Source organism: Cryptotermes secundus, unplaced genomic scaffold (genome assembly GCF_002891405.2).
Source record: "Cryptotermes secundus unplaced genomic scaffold, Csec_1.0 scaffold166, whole genome shotgun sequence".
NCBI classification, from domain to species: domain Eukaryota; kingdom Metazoa; phylum Arthropoda; class Insecta; order Blattodea; family Kalotermitidae; genus Cryptotermes; species Cryptotermes secundus.
In genome coordinates this window covers 214,314-232,286 of record NW_019720562.1, presented here as the reverse complement: position 1 = coordinate 232,286, position 17,973 = coordinate 214,314, and the positions used below count along the sequence as shown (strand labels likewise).

Below are 17,973 nucleotides of genomic sequence, written 5' to 3'. Positions count from 1 at the left end.
ATNTTCATGGATTTGAGCCCTTCTTGAGGAGCGGCCAATTCTGCAGCTACTCAAGAATTTCCCAGCATTTGATGGAACCCGAAAGTTCATGACTGGGTTCACAAGAGCCCTCCACTGGTCCCTATCCTGACCCAGATCAATCCAATCTATATAATCCCATCCTTTAATTGTGGGCAGTCTATTATATATATATATATATATATATATATATATATATATTTCCCAAGGGCAATCGGTAGTGCTGTTTTCTGATATGTCGTAATATTTTATGCACTGGTATTCTGTTGTGCCCAGTTCATCATAACGCAGTACTGTCTTTTATTTCTTTCTGGGGCCCTAGTAGTTTTATGTGAGAGAACCCCCCCCTCCCGTCCTGTGATTTAAACACAGTTTTTCGTCCTTGAAAACGTTTTTTTTCTCACAGAAATAACTGAAATATTAATAATTACGTGGGATTTCTGTAGTTGAAAACGACAACCTGCTCCCTCAGGTGTCAGGTTGGAAGCTGTGCTTGCTGTCTGCTTCACACCCATATTTTGCATGGCTTATTCTTCGACCTTGAAGATGGGGACGACATATCCCGAAACGTCACTTGATTTCCGACGGCCTATGCGGCGTTGTATCACAGAAGATAGAACTCTTAATAAACCATTGTTTTTACTAAAGACAATTTAACAGCGAATCACACTAGCAGCGTGGTTGGAGCCGCCCAGGTCGAATTTGCAAACATAGGGAACTGACGCAGTTTTCTTCAGCGGTTCTCCACACCACTGCTGCCGTGCCATGAGTCTGGAGTTTTGCCAAGGGCTGGACCCCCTTGCAGCAACATAAGATAAAAAACATTTTGCGGCCTACGTTTGAATCCGAAGTCGAAAAATGGGGCGGAAGATATAGGAAAAGAAATGTTGACATGACATGCACGTGTAGCGCTCTTGTATGTGCTGTGTTCTTCGATATAAAGATACACACTTAAGAACCTCGGCACTTTATAAGAAGTGAGTGCTCACTTGCAGGCGCCGGTCTTATTTTTCCCGGCGGGATGATTGTCCGGTATCCTTTAGACAGGAGGCTAAGCGGGCTGCACGTTGAAAATAAAAAATCTGTACCCCTACCGGGAAAGGAACTCCGGACGTCCGTTCCGCATCTAGTCGCTGCACACTGAGCTGCATGAGTATGAGCTTCTGTACTTTCATGTGAGCCTTTGAGCCTCTGACTTTAGTTAGGCTGCGGGTTAGGATTTTGTTCATTTTTCGTAACAGCATAATTCGTAGGCGTTGCCAACCTTTAGTTGACGGGCGTGCCCGTCTGTGCTTAAGATTTTGTTCTTGGTTGACGTAACGACGCAGTTTCAGGTGAGATGGGAGGGTGACCGTGAATGGTAAATGGGCAGGGATTTGTAAGAATGTGACCATGGCGTATTTATATTACAGTAGTCTAAAAGTTGGCACTAACTTCGCCGGCAAGCGGCGGTCGGCATAGTTCGCTTGCGGACTAAAACCACGGATTTTGTTTTTGTCACAAATCTNGGGGGGGGGGGGAGAAGAATTTCGCAAGAACACATTCCTGGAAGTTCTGTTGAAGGTTTAACGAGGTACCACCCGAATAGAAGCTACACTAACCGGAAAATATAATCTTATATTTTTATATCATTATGTTTTTATTGTTCAGGATATAATCACTTTCAGACGAATTTCTCATGGTTCTTTCGATTTGAGAGGGCTGATGGAACTGGCAAAAAGAACAAAGACTCACGCTATCCCATTCCTGCCGGAATTCAAATCGAGTACTTCCCGAATACATGGCCTGTACGTCACAAGCTCGGTGTTTCTTTTGCTCGCCTATTTGTGCCCCGTGTAATTAATTGCACACGTCATGCGTCAGCTTTCTACGGGCTAAATCTTGGCTCCCGTTTGTCGGCACGTTGTAGGACGCATTCTATATTTAGAATCGTGAACTAGCAGGTCTTTAAAACGGTTTGGAGGTGTTCTGTAGCCTTAGATTCAGCTTCAACAACTGTGCTGCGTATACACCTTGTGTCGCTATTCACCTTTTCGTACGTCATTTTGGAACTTTTCTTCATTGCTAGTGGGGTGGGACTAAGTCCCTTGTACTGCGGCCACTTCTGGCCTCTTGTACCAGCCCCAGATGATAGGTGAGGGTGATTGTGGAGCAATTGGTGGAATGAAGATTGGCAGGGGAAACCGAAGTACTCGGAGAAAACATGCCCCAGCGCCACTTTGTCCACCACAAATCCCACTTGATCAGACCCGGGATTGAAACCGGGCCTACCCGGTGTGAAGCCAGCGACTAACCGCTTGAGCTTTGGCGCGCCCTTAGTTTGGAACTTAATAAGCACCGTAATCTAGGTGGTACGGGTTGCATGGAAGAAAGTGGCAAGGCGTCATTGAATCATTCTGTTTCATTACTAAGTGCATTACTTTATACAACAAAATCAAACTTGCGACTTGGTTATCGTAACCGTCTGTTAAGTTAACAGGATAATGATTTCTGCTTGTAACGGAAACAGGAGGTGTATTGCACTTTTCCGTTCATGCTTACAGATAGAGTTGCACAGTATAATTATGATCCAAATCAAATGACTGTTTTGTTGATTAATTTCAAGGAACGCAGAACGGAACAAGATTATGTGAACAGAATGTGATACGTATTCAGACAGACCATAACCCTTAACATTATTGCTGAAGTTTGTTAATATATTTTGGATAGTGTACGGTACTTGCGACGGGCTGATCCCCCGTCCAAGGAGTCCTACCGACTTTATGTGAAAGATCAAGAAACTGAAGAAGCGGCCGACACCCAACAGAAGATACACTAGAGTCATAGACAGAGAGATAGTGTACAGTAGTGTTAAATTTATATTATGTGTACAAGAACAGTTTCCATTTTCCTCCAGTTTTATACTCGTAGGACCGCCTCTGTGGTCTAGTGGTCGGCTTTCCTGGCTACAGATCCAGAGGTCCGGGTTCGATTCCCGGCGCTACCAGATTTTTTTTCGGGGAAGTAGTGGGTCTGGAACGGGGTCCACTCAGCCTCGTTAATAATTGAGGAGCTGTTTCAAGGAAATAGCTGCTCCGGTCTAGAAAACCGAAAGTAACGGCCGTGGGGATTCGTTGCGCTGACTAAACTAAACTTCGTCGACAAGCGGCGGTCGCTCGGTCGGTATAGTTCGCTTGCGGACTAAAATCACGTAGTGTTTCTATACTCGTAGTCCTTTGTTGGACCTTGGCCGCGTTTTCAGTTTCTTAATCCTATACACAGTGGAAGGACTCCTTGGACGAGGATCAGCTCGTCGCAAGGCTGCTACGTACACAGTACAACACAAACACAGAATAAGCGCACACAGACATTCATGCTTTGTGTGGGATTCGAACCCACGATCCCAGCGTTCAAGCGAAGACAGTTCATGCCTTAGACCGCGCGGTCACTGTGATCGGCAGTAATGGGCCTAACCTACGGAAATTGCACCTACAGTTGGTAGGCAGTATCAACAATTCAAATTATATTGCATATGAGGAAATGTTTTATGTATTTTACTTCGGTGCGTCTGCTGGCTAGTTTATATCCTCGAATGTGATTTGGTCCGATGACGTGGGCGGAAGCGGTAGTGCCTCGTTTTGCTGCTTTATCGCTGTATTTGCCCGGAGGGCTGAGGTGAACGACCTAGTAAATCCAGTATAGCGGGGTTTGAACCTCGTATCTCCCCAATGCATGCCAGACGTGTTACCGTTGTTTCAAGGAATGCGGTAGAAGGCGAATGTTCCCTGGTTTCGTTTATTATCAGCGCATTTGCCTCTGGGTACTGAGGTAAACTGCGGAAACCTTCAATCACGATAGCCGACCCCCGTTTGTGATTCGAACCATTTTCTTCTCATAAGCAAACCTGCGCATTATCACAGTGCTGACTCGCTTTGAAGCAACTGAGATTACGTGAAGTATATGGCGTACGTCTTGATTTTCCAGTCTGACAAAACAAGTTCACGAGCGTCCTTACGATATGCATCATGAGCTTTCAGAAAGTAAAACTTCCTAATAAAGGAATTATTGGAGTTGGGGACATCGTTCTGTTTCAGGCAGCTCTACGTTTAACTGGGTACATCTAGATAAGAACTGTTCACGTTACTTACCCCAAGTGTTGATGTATTTACCATCTAAATTGGAGGTCATATGATGCTGTACCTGTAGTTTCGGATATACCTTATTTCCTCCCCCTTCTTTCCAACATCGCCTATCACCGTATCAAAGTATTCTGCACGTCTTTGTTGATATTGAAGATCTTCAAGTTGAGGCAAGAATGTGTCTTCTGCGAGATGTTACAAAAACGGAATTCTATGTACAGAAAACAACAAATATTCATGCAGACAAGTTCCTATCAAAAGTTTGTTACTGTATCCACATTATGCAATTTAAGAGTTTAGTACGTAAATTTATATTCCAAAGAACGGAGACATTTTCCGATAAAGGCAGATATTTGTTTTGAGTTTTGTTCTGCTTTGTATACTAATCCACGTTAAGTGAGTCCGTTCTCACCATGGCATGCCACGTCCTCGGGTTGCGGACAGAGGAGGCGTAGCTGCGAATATATTGGATAAGCAGTCGCAGACAGGCGACAGAGTGATCAAGTCAAGGAGTTTGAGATGGGCATTGCATGTAGCATAAATGGGGTCGAAGAGGAATTGCTTATAGGATATTGGTAAAGCCAGATTAAAAGAGGCCACTAGGAAGACCAAAATGTTGGTTGATTGAAATTAAAATTCATTTTAGAAAGATAGGATGGCGTGGTATGGACTAGATTCATCTGGCTTATGATGGGGGTCAGTGGAGGTATGTTGTGAATACGGTAATGAACCTTTGGGTGCCATAAAATGTTGGTAAAGTTTTGAGTAGCTGCGTGACTGGCAGCTTCTGAAGCTCTCAGATCCATGGAGTTTGTTAGTTTGTGTACTTATAGATGTTGCTGTGTAAAATGTTTTCTTAGTAACAAAATATGCATCGCACTTACTAGTTGTACTTCAGTTTAATTCTTGACGGCCTTCTGCCATCGTTCTGTAGAGTTGGCTAATATCAGTCTTTTTTCCTGGTAGTTGACCTTCCTTATACTAGTATTTCATGTAACTAGATAGGTTTTGAAAACCTGCCAGAAGTACCAGTTTGCAGCGTGTCTTGAAGAAGCATGTTTCTGTAAATAAAATAAAGTCTGTTAAACGGATGTTTTCTGGTTTCCATTCTTTTACTCTCACTTGATCAATCAAAACTTAAATTGAATCGCTATTTCTATTTTAAGAAATTTAAAAGAATCGTTTTTTTAATTTTTCGCTATGCGGGAGTTTTACTCAGTTTATTTCAGTCTACCTCATGAATTTCTTGTTTTCTCTAAATGAAGTGCATGCAGTGAAGCGATATTAAATGGTTGAGATTCCATCGAATTTATCTTGACGCCCCCGCACTCCTTAATGTATACAGGGGTTAAGTTCCTTATTAATATGAACCATGCTTTAATGGTGGCTATTTGTGTTCTTACGTGTTATATAATGACGCGTTCGGTATCGAAAATGTACAGTGTCGGATGTTAGGGTGATGAATTGCAAGGGGTTTGGAAGGAAGCTGTCGTCGCCTTATGACGGTACTGTCCTTACGTTTGTCTGGAGGAACGGAAGAAAACTACGAAAACCCGTCTTTGGGATGTCCGGCATGTCTTCCAAGATTTGTATTAGAACATCTGCGTACCATCTCTGGAGCCTTACCCCTACACCTACGTCTTCGACTTTTCTTTAATGATGATGATCCTGCTCTTGGGCATTTGCACCGTGTTGAAGTAGGTCCTGTTGCTGACGCTTCGGATGTACATGGTGCCTACATATTCACTTCGATCCTGTATTTGGAGGCGCGCGTCGTTCTGAAAGATCAGCATTACTGACCACTTCACACGGTGCATATATTCAAGATCAGGGTTAGTGTTGTAGCCGTCCACCGACTTAAGAGCTGCCACACTGTCGCTCGAGCTTGAGTTCTTAATCACAGGATACGGGTGCTTCGGAGATGGGAGTGGAACACACTTCGGGGTTTATGAATGCAGGGGGCTCCAGAACACACCGTGGATTGCAGTTTTAATTTAAAATTTCATTAATGATGAATATTTACGTTATTCTCCAAGCTAACCGCTCCGTCCGCCGACTAGCTACCACTACAGTTAAACACGTATTTCTTCTATAACTACCATTCAACTACTGTCCTCCTCCGCTCCCTATATCAGAAAAACAAGAAAATAAAAAGATAAAGCCAAGGGTCGAGCCCGGCATCTGACCTATATTCGTATTTTTGAGAAGCCCGTAAACTTCTTTTAGGTCTTCAAGGCACGCAAGACCCCTCCTGGCCGGTCTCGCACACGGTCAGTTCATGGGTTTATGGTATTGGGAGTAAGCAAGCGGCGTTAGGGACAATAGGGGCACCCTTAGCCTAAGGAGGACAATAGCTGAATTACAACGAGACGGTCCCGGGATGGTATCTCGCCGTTGGAGCGTCTCTCATGGTGAGGGACAATGCATTAGTTGTTCGTACCCTTAATTATATAATTTTGACGAGGGACGTACGGTTACAGTGTGTGCTTGTGCGTGTAATATTAGTGTATTCCATCGTCTTTGAAATACTCTACATATGCCTGCACTGAAACAGATCTGGAGAGTCGTAGTTGAAATGCCCCCTTTTATGCGTAGTCGTGTAAGTTAATATTGTTAGAGTTGAAAAACAATCCTCTTGAATAATAAGATTCAGGTCGCTTTGCTGTACGGTTAGTAAATTCCGTGAATTCTCCCAGCAGATGGAAGTAAATGAGAATGCTGAATCAGGTTACTGTTTTAGCGTCGTAGTAAAATAACCATCAAGCTTTTCCCATACAATAAGTAACTTTCTCATGAAAAACACAATGAATACTTCGAAATAAATTGAAAACATGAATGATATCAGTCATCGCCCCCCTCCCCTACAAAAACAGGCAGAAAGTTAAAGTTCCGTTGAACATATTGTCGCGTATTGGGTGTATAACGCGACAAATAACTTCACGCCGTATTTGATATAGCGAATTTTATTCCACATTCGCACTTACAATCACCCAAATTACAGATTCACAATTACTGCTATCTGCAGTATCACAAATACTACACTCCAAATGCCACAATACAACTGACTGGTTGCTGGCTAACTCGAAACTAACTCGGAGGTAGCTCGAGGACTAACTGTGAATAGCCTTCGCTGCTCCTCATGTAGCCTCGATCGGACAATACAGAAAACGGCCACGTAATAAGCACCCTTGTTGCCTGGCGCTGTGTTGCTAGCAACGCTAGCGGTAGTAACCGCTGTTACTACCGTCGTCTCTCGCAATCCTGGTTACCCGCGCTGACTAGCAACCCGCGGTACCCTTGGTGACGTCATCGCTGTTGACTCGCGTTGCATAGCGACCAGGATGCTAGGACTCGGCTAACTTCGGCTTCGCTCGGCGCATCACGGCTGGCGGGGGGGGGCGTCATCCATAGCTCGACATGTCACAATATGATTTGAACTCTAGTGTCAAGCTTTAACACACACGTGCCGTCTTTTCCCGTTAGGTACTTCTTACGTAGGCCTGAGCGATCTCCATTGTGTTTGCATTTACTTTTACATAACTTCTGATTTAAATTTGCTTTTCCGCCCAATTATATGTTGGCGATAATTGCATGAGGAGCTTCTGGTATTGTACTATTTTACTGACAGGCAACAGGATGAGGACGCTAACGATTATCAGGGAAGGGAGATTACTTTAAAGACCGAGACACAAATGGGGGGATAATATTAGAACGTATCTTATAGAAGTGGAATGGGAAGTTATTGATTGGATTCATTTGTCTCTTGATACTTTTGGGTACCAGTGGCGGGCACTTATGAACACGGTAATGAACCTGCGGGTTCATTAAATGCTAGGAATTTCCTTACTAGCTGAACAGCTGTAAACCGAAGCTTGAAGCATGGAGTTGTACATTCCCTCTCCCATACATATTGATCACGTGTTGCTTAATACTGTGCACAGATACGCCTTTACCTTTCGTTGCGTGTAATTTATGAAGTCCCTGTATAATTGTCTCCGTTCTCGTGTTGTGTCCTTTTTCGTGGGTCTTAATATCGTTCTCGGCGCATTGTTCTGAAACATCTTCCTTCTGTGTGTTTATGAGAAGGGGGCGGGAGAATTCGCGATTTAAGGAGTTGTTCAGAATGTTTGATATTCGGGAAAATTAAACTGCACTCTAAAAGAACTTCGCCATTTAAACATACATACTGTATTTTCGTCGTTCTTTATTGTATGCTGCGTGAGGCGAAGTACCGAAGTAAACATCCTTTTAGCCTGTACTTTGTAATTTCCCTTCATTATGACAATTTTGAACGTATGTTCCTGCAGGGCTTGCGGTTTTATTTTATGCAGTAAGTTGTCAGATTACGACAGAATCACGTTATGAAGGAACAGAAACAATGAATGGTACCTCTGTTTGTCTGCGACAGTTTGGACCGTCTTGCTGTAGAGACATATACAGAAATTGAATAATTTTTTGTTAACTGGAAGGTTGTAAAAGTAGATATGACAGTCGATAGAAAGACAACTTACACAGAATAAGACGTAAGTAAAAACCAGTTCACGTAATTGTCTTTTTGACTGTGTTGGGGTATTCACAGAGCCATTGGATAGGTCTTGCTGTCTCTTATTCAGAAAATTAGTCACGAGAACTGTGTCGAAAGACTAGAACAAAGAAGGGCAAAAGAAAGTGGGAATCAGATGAATTCACCACTGACGTAGAAATGCTACATGAATGTTTGTGTGTGATGATGGTTGCTAGGACACGGAAAAGTTCCCGCATTTTTTCGCCGAGCCCGAATTATAGATCTGTTCAATACAAGAACAAAGAAACTTCCTAGTGGTTGTTTTCTACTCTTGCCACTTAGTTGCAAAACGTGAGAGGAAATTGATTGATTATTAATTGCGTTATGTTAACCAAGCATATTCAGAACGCAGCCTATTCGCATTTCTGCGTTGATACCTGGAGAGTAATGGAAATTTCCTGGGATATTATGTCCTCTGGGATACTGTCTGCGGCTGCTTCTACTTTCCTTTTTAGTATGTATGACTGTAAGAGTGTATTAACATTCAATTGCATTGCTAAAATTAACTGTAATAATACGCGTGTTCGATACTAAATGTCAATATAATAAAACACGCAACTTTGATCACTAAGCGTTCACGAGAAGCTGATACATTTTCCAGCATTGCACCTAGCTCCTTACGTGCTCGGTGAATCTCAATATGGGCACCATTAGTGGCATGACGCTCATCGAGGCGATATGCAGCTTCCCCTTGGTGTTGGCGTAAGCATTTGTTTGGTAACGCACGCTGAAACTCTGACATATCCTTCACGTAGCTCATATACTTTGTGCAACTATTCTATATACCTAAAGGGATCTCTTACAACCCTCCGTCCCAAAATAAATATACAAATATATTAATTTTTTTTAATTCGCTTAGTGGGGTGTGGAGTCCAACTGGGTCCACTCGGCATGGCGGTCACTGATTGGCCTATTGTATCCCGCCCCGGGTTATTATGATGATGGAGAATTTGGTGGAATGAAGATTGGCAGGGGAAACTGAAGTACTCGGAGAAAAACTGCCCCAGCGCCACTTTGTCCACCACAGATCCCACTTGACCAGACCCGGGATCGAACCCGGGCCGCCGAGGTGGGAAGCCAGCGACTAACCGCTTGAGCTATGGCGCGCCCTAAATGTTTTAAGATTTGGAGAACGAGGGAGCGAGGGAATTGGGTCCGCTTGGCGTATCCAACAAATAGGAAACTTCCTGTCCAGAAAGGCAGAGAAGCACGAGAGGAGAACCGAGATGTTGCACCGGCCAACTGTTCCTGCAGGAATGTGATCCCCATCATAGCTGGGAAGTTTTTACCAGTTATCGTAGTTCTTCAGAAAAGAGATGGTCAGTAGTGTTGTTTTTCATTACAGCACACCACCTTTGGTATATGAGGCTCGTTTTCAGTTACTTGCTGAGGATTTTCTCTTTGTTATACGCGGTAGTTGCACTTCTTGACAGTCCCATACACACGAAACGATGCGACATCATAAAATCAAATTATGTTCAAATAGCTCTCAATGCGGGGAAGCATTTCTGAAGAAAACTGTTCTATCGAAACCATGTTGTCTTCTGGACCAACTGAGGGCTCTAAGCACCCAAGTCTGGTCTCTTGTGCAAACGTACTGCAGTTGTGCGAGAAAAGCATTATTCTAAACTTGCTGGGCGAACAAACTTGCGAGGGCTCCTCTGAGATGTTCCGTATGTGCGTTCGAAATTGTCCTGGGACACCGTGCACCGGGGAGACCGTTTTGTTGCAAGACGACTCCTGTCTCCTTCAGACGACTGTCCCACTGCAGTACGGTTGTACTATTAACTGTCAGCCACAGAACGCCGTCCACTTTCTGCCACACGCAGTACATCTTCTCAACAAGTGAAGCCAAATGGGACGGGGAATGGAGAGTTACCACGCTAAGCGAAAATGTTTTTCAGCTAGTGTGTGCTTTCGTTTCGCATGCACTCTCTTTTATTTTATTGACACTTAGGGCTGGACATTCTTTATATGGGAGGTGACGGAAGAACTTAGAATGACTCGTTTAGACAATACTTACGGTTGTTCCAGAATTAAAACCATGCAGGTTGTGCTGTAGAAAAAAAAATTTGCAATAATTTTAACGAAATTAAACGTCTCCGATTGGTGGCTAGCACTTCGGCCTCGTATGCGCGATATCCAAGGTTCGAAACTCGGCCCGAAGTTTAGCTGTTCTTAGGTTCTGTTGTGATTCCCTTACATATCCTTTCGATTTAATTCACAGGTGCCTTACCATGTTTCGTGCCAACCCCGCTAATCTCTGAAGTTTCATAAACGTCGTTAAATAATGTACATATCATTAATTAGTTTAATACATTTAATATTCGCATAATCTTTCCACCGTAACGTTTGAAATGGTTTACAGGAGAATTTACTGTATAATCCCATTGTATCGAGGATCTTTTCAAATAATCACATTTTCTTGATATCCTGGTATGAGCGAAGTAGTTTCTGGGCCGAATAAGTTTGCTTGAGAGATTCGTTCTGTTCGTGGTATAATTATTGAAGTTGCGGCACTCTTGAGTTCTTTTAAGCCTGAATTAAAACATACCATTCCTAAACTAGTAAGAATATGCTCTGCAGTCTTCTGAGTGAGTGTAAGTCAGTGTCGAAATTATAGAAGTTAGCAATGTTTCGGAGTAACTTTTCTTTTCCTTCTTTTACGTTGCGTGGCACAGAATGTGAACCGCCGAGAAAATCTAATGTCTTAACAACACACTTTTGGTAGGATGACGTTTTGGTCAAACATTAATGCGTCAACAAAGTATGACGTAATATATATTTGCAGATCGGCGATTTGTTCTGCGAAGTGTCCTTGTCGGTTCTGTGAATAGCAGGAATCCATTTGTTTAGTTTTATATGCAAATAATGACGTATTTACACTATCGACGCTGTAGTAAATTCGATAAGCCCCGAACGGCTTTTATTAATGAAAGTTTTCAATGCCACAGCTAACGGTTTCTCTCAAAAAGAGAAGTAGGATTACTGTGTTGTGATTGAAGGGCAAGTTACAGCTTGATTGTGAAGTGTCGACGAGTTTTATTTACACGAAGTGCATAACATGAACACACAGTGGAAAGATACTATTCAGTTTTCCGTATATTTCATCTCATTAATTGTTTAATGCATTTGAGTTGAGTCAGTTAATTAGAAAAGGGAACATGTCCACGTTTCGGCTTTTTGACATGCTCATGTTCCATTTAACAGTTTCGATTAAATTTGATGTTGGAAGTTCACGTTCGTAGTTGCCGGGCGATATTAATTTTAGAACTTTTCCGTTCGTTGTAATCCTTACTTTATGACGATCAGATCAGTTTTTGTCGACCTTGTAAAAAAGAAATGAAAACGAAAGTGAGTTATGATATGAAACATAGACATTAACGTGCGCTATGTCTGGATACAACATTTTTCTCTATATATTGAAACATAAGGAAGCACAACGAAACATATTTTGAGCATGTGCAGTATGTTTTTAGTGCGGTTAGCTTCACAACAGTAGATTTGTATCTGCAGTAAACAACCACCAAGGTCAGTGAGGCGTCCTGTTGGTTTTATTTAAATTTATTAGCGACGTTTTACAGCCATGGACACTATGGCGCGTATACAGCATAGACACTTAACGTAATTGAGCTCTTGACCCGTTATGCGGAAAAGGATTTTTCATGCTTTCTGTTTGTAGTGCGTGATAATTAATAGAAGCCACACCCTCTTCCTATCCAACATTTCTGTTTCTTAATTAATTTTGCATTCTTTCTAAAGGTGACATGATGCAGTAAGGGCTGGTTCTTCAGCTTTAAAATTTGAAATTGTTAATTGCTATGCTCAGATAAACTTGGAAAATCTAGTGAGACTCGAAGCTCTCACTGCGACTAAATATGATTAAATGTTTTCGGTCAACCAGATGTGTGATGATAGAGCATAACGTATGATTCTCTGATACTGGAGACATGAGGTCTCCGAAACGTTAGAATTCTGTTCCAAATTGAAGCGACTGGCCGCCGAAGAAGATCTTACCACATGGGAAAATTTCTTCGCAGTTTAGTAGGCTTAGTATCCAGGGACGTTGTTTACAAACGAAAAATTCTAAAGATGTCGCACCTCAATGTTATATAGCTGTGTCTCGAATACAGTAGCTTTATTTCCCTATTACTTTTATTCTTAAAATCTTAATGAATCCGTTAACAGTCCTAGTTTCGGTTAGCTTGACCTCGGTTTTCATGTTGAGAAACGTATAAGCTATAACAGCAGATACCTGTCTCATAATTCTGGAACTTCTTCGGAAACATTTCATGCATCGATGAAGTAAACATAAAAATTAATTTGGCCGTGTGGTATGCGACAAAGCTCATCTAGGAGTGGTATGGTATTTCCTCATTCGAGGATTTGGCCTGCATTAAGATTTTGACACAGTAAACAGAGCACGGTGCCTGTGAAATAGAAAATTATCTTTCAAGACGTCGCGGTAAAAATAACGTGAACTTGTCCTTGTGCTGAACCCTCTAAAGCCCTGTGGTTTTATATGTACCACCTGCTTTCTCATACTAAAACTCTGCATGGTTCTCCCAGTAAACGGCATTAACCGGTTAATATCTGTAGGAGAAACGTAATGCGTTTCCTGTGTGGTACGAAGTGAATTTTGGTATGGTATTATGACATGTTGACCCCTACCTCCCCAGCGGTACGTGGTGGTAACGTAACGCTCGCGTTCTTACGGTAATAGGCGAGTTCCCGCCCCGCCACTCCCCTCCGCGGTGACGTCACCGAGGGATATCGCGGTCGCTAGGCAACGCGAGTCAACAGCGGCGACGCTACGATAGTAACAGCGGTTACCTCCGCTAGCGTTACATAGCAACACAGCGCCAGGCAAAAAGGGTGCCTATTACGCGGCCGTTTTCCGTATGGTCCGATCGAGGCTACATGAGGCGCAGCGAAGGCTATTCACAGTCAGTTGTACTGAGTCAGTCAGTGAGTCCTGGAGCTACCGCCGAGTCAGCCAGCAACTAGTCAGTTGTATTCTGGCATTTGGAGTGTACTAATTGTGATACTGCAGATAGCAGTAACCGTGAATCTGTAATTTGGGTGATTGTAAGTGCGACTGTGAAATAAAATTCGCTACATTGAATACATCGAGAATTTATTTGTCGTGATATACGCCCGATACGTGACAGTATTTAGAAGCCAGTCCCTCTTTAAAGGGTTCATTCGGCACGAGACCTTGAAAACATGTGAACGTATAGCTGCAGTATTCATAACATTGGTAGGCCCATTTTATGGAGGGTTAAGTGGTTAGTTTCACACACACTGGCCGCTTTACCCCTAAGAAATGAGTTGACCGTACCCGTTGAAAAGGAGGGTGGGTGAAACCAGATCCGGGTTAGATTGGTTGGGGAAGGAAAGGAAGCTTTGCCTGTGTCTCGAATGCAATCCCAGTCGTTCATTCCGCAGCCAATTGCTCTCCTGACTGAACTTTCCCGGTTCAGGATTTGAATAAAACGGTTTTGTAAGTGTTCATAGTCATGAATAGAAGATTCATGTCTATGAAAACACTGAGAGAATGCTCAGTTTTGTCAACAGCCCCAAAATTCATGGTCCTGCATTTACAATTTCCCAGTTCAGAAATCAGATTAATCATTGAAGCCCCTTACATAAGTTTAGAAATGCACTGTCATGGTGCAGTTCAAGAGTGTGTCTGACCTCAGTATATTAAGGCCTACATGTAGACGGTTCTTCTGTTGACTAGTCACAATTTATAATTCATAGGATATTTTGAAGCCGATCACAGTGGCCGATCGGTCTGAGGCGCGAAATATCTGACTGCTTGAGCATCGAGACCGTTGGTTGGAATCCCACTCGAGCCATGGATGCCTGTTTACTCTGTGTATATGTTGCCCCATGTGGGTGGGCTGATCCACCGTCCAAGGAGTCATACAAACCATCTGTAAGATTCGTAATTTTAGAAATAATTCTGAATGGTAACAGGTCAGAGAGCCTAGTCCGTCAAGGTAGATCAAGACTGATATTTTTTTAAATTGTTGTTTTTTCCATATCTGTAACACCTCGAGGTACTAAAAGCATGCACTTGACTATCTGCTATTCGATTCTGGGATGGGGCAGGGAATTCTCTCATTATCGGAATGTCGTAACTGGTTCTTGAGCCTGTCTTGAGCCAACTTTCTAAAATGGTACCGAAGAATTCACTTTCCTCGGATAAAGCGCCCAGATCGTGAAGCTCATTTCCATCTATACCACTTAAACCAATAATATGTTCTTCGTTTTCATTCTTGTTATGCAGGACGTCCAAAATTTAAATAAATCCTTTTTTATTGAACGAAATTTTGTGGTACTCTGACAGATCGTTCTACGAACCTGCGGAATTGTTTGTTGCTGTTGGCAACGCTGAACTGAATAACGAGGTGGCGTCCTATGCGACGGATCAAGAAGCGTTGGATATCAAAACATTTTGCTCTCCTGGTGGTCTTTGTTTTGCTTTGGAGAGCCGGTATCTTCGAGAGTTTTTTGTTCGTGTTGCACCATCGAGAGGCGCCATCTTCCGGATTGTTAACAGTTTGACGAAACAGGAAGTGTATGTGATAAACGTGCGAAGGAGCGTAAACGTAAAGCATTGGCTCGTGTGGAAGTAGGTGTCTGTGCAATATGGGATGCAATAACAAAAAGTCCCAGAAAAAGCGTGTGACGTTTACACAAGAAATTTGGGGCCACAGTCAGCACTACATGGAAATTGTGCCGTGATGACTTGTTTCTGCACAAAATGCGGCCGAGTCAACCTTTATGCATTATGTGCAGGATATTTGGGGACATGACATGGAGCATGTAACATGATAAGTCCTCAAATGCATAGAACAACTGTGAACGTTTAATTTAGTTGCGTTCAGTAACAAAGACGTTAGAAACCCTTTTTAAGTAGCAGGTGGTAAAAGAAAACAGCCGATATTTGATACACACGTCTTGTTGGTTGTATCCTCAAAACGATCGTTACACGAAGTGTATTTGTGGGAGTGCATGATGTCCAAAATGATACTGACATAAGGAATCCAGTGTTGTGACAGACCTTTCAGCCATCATCTGTATTGCCAATGCTAAGAATGCGCGGAGCCTTGCATCGTCATGGTGTGCTACTTATACAGTACATGCACAGGGATCTCTCTCTTCGTTTGTTTCACGACACTGTGTGAACTGCTCTCTTTTTTATTTTATGTCTAATACAGCGGTTTGTGCGTGTGCGAATTCGGCAGAGATGTGGAAGAAGACGATTGCTGCCCGTCTTAGAGGTAGATTTCTTTTTAATGCTAGTGGGTTGGGACTAAGTCCCTTGTACTGCGGCCACTTCTGGCCTATTGTACCAGTCCCACATGATAGGTGAAGGTGATTGTGGAGTAATTGGTGGAATGAAGATTGGCAGGGGAAACCGAAGTACTCGGAGAAAACCTGCCCCACAGCCACTTTGTCCACCACAAATCCCACTTGAGCAGACCTGGGATCGAACTTGAGCCAGGGACTAACCGCTTGAGCTATGGCGCGGCCTAGAGGTAGATTTTATGAGAATTTGTAATTTACCTGATTAGACAGAATAATTGATCGCCGTTTATAAATGTCCAGATCGCTGGGTCGAATTCGAACATCTTGCCGTGCTACTGCGACTCATGAATTCTAACATTATCGCGGCGTTTTGTGTGATATATGTATAAATTTTCTTCAGTTTATTGTGTATGACGAAATTGGAACAGACTGAGAGAAGCAAGCAAAACAAGTAAAATCACCCCTACCAATAGAGCTGGTCTGTATATGCAGGCAGATTAATTATCTCCTTACTGACAGAGGACGTTACAAGATAGTAGGCGCGCGCGATTTCTTATACTTACAGTAAAATCCCACAATCGTTTCCACTTCCTCCCGAGTCTGGAGTACACAGCTTATCTGTCTCTACGTTATCAGACTTCTGCCGTTGCGTTTGGCTTCTCGGCTTATCAGTTGTTCGTAAGTTATACGCAGCGTCGCCGAACGAAGTGTCCTGAAATGAATAACGAGTTGTGTGGGATTTTGGAAAGAAAAGGTTTAGGCTTGTTTGGAGATAGTTTCGACGTTCGCCTGATAGTGAATTCAGTCTGGAGGAATTCGAAATGAAACGTTCAAGGTAAGTCTCCTGTCTCTATTCCTACAAGATGAAAATACGTGTAAATGGTGAAGAAGGGGAGTTTGCAAGGAAGTGATCGTGGTCTGTTTTGGCGTTTACCTGATGATTGATTCTGAGTTCGGCGAGATTTGAAAGTAAGTCGTGGTTAATATGAAGGCAACATATCATTGCTGTCCTGGAGGCACTGGAACAAACTAAGAAATTTGAAATCGTTTTGGGGATCTGTGAACCATGTGATAGCACCGGAACAAATATGAATTTTTCCATACGTTTCACATGAAACTTAGACCTTCTTTACAGAATGTGAAGTAGCCTTTTAACATGGAAGTGTGGACGAGGGTAGAGAAGCCCGCGGGTGCTGTGAAGTTTCATGCGTCATAAATAGTCGGAATTACTGCTTCTTTTTTTTTTTTACTCTATCATCCTTTATTCAATAAAACTGGAGAACACCGTCCAATTATTGAGGTTAGCTCTTTCTAAGGGACCCAACAGAGTACTTGTCTCCCCCTCCTCACCTAAGAACGGAAACAGATCCAGTTTACCGAAACGTTGCATTCTAGTTTTTTGGAATACCGGACGATGTACAAAGTCCAAGAACCCAGCAATTCCGAGTGCTATACGCCATCGTCAGAACCCTTCAGAATCTAATCATAAATAGTGTTCAATTGAATTGATACACAGAGACCGGTATTTTATTGAAGCATGGGATGAAACATTGTAGTTCTTGCAGGGGATAGAGGTCACTATTTACTGTATTCACATGTTAATGCGGCTGCCTCTGTCAATGTGTACAGCTACCATGAATTAACAGTGTTGTCCTACCCAACCTCCAGGAAGTAGGAGTTAAGTTCGCTTACTTTTAAATAATGTCTGCATATGTGCTGGCGTCATTATACTGTAAATTGGACGGGGGGGATGTGTGTCTGACATCCTCCCGTCCTGTTTCTCTGTGCGAACTGAAAAGGTTGACAAATATATTGCATCACGTAGCGAAGTTTCTTCTTGTCGATACGATATACCGTATTACTTCGAATATAAGACGCACCACAATTTTTCAACTGAAACAAAAAATGTGTAAACGTCCATATTTTACGATTACTTAATGAAGCTTTTTCAGC

At 42.7% G+C, this 17,973-nt stretch overlaps 1 protein-coding gene across 7 annotated transcripts in view; it reads left to right on the top strand.

The window, feature by feature from the left end:
- LOC111868233 (cytokine receptor) overlaps positions 1-17,973 on the top strand; it is a 474,286-nt gene that overhangs the window by 304,316 nt on the left and 151,997 nt on the right. The window contains exon 1 of one of the 7 annotated variants that reach the window (XM_023858728.2): positions 16,769-16,855. The exons of the other annotated variants lie outside the window; for them this stretch is intronic. The gene's annotated coding sequence lies outside the window, so the exon portion shown is untranslated. Of the gene's footprint in view, positions 1-16,768; positions 16,856-17,973 lie in introns of those variants that run through there. 7 annotated transcript variants of the gene reach the window in all.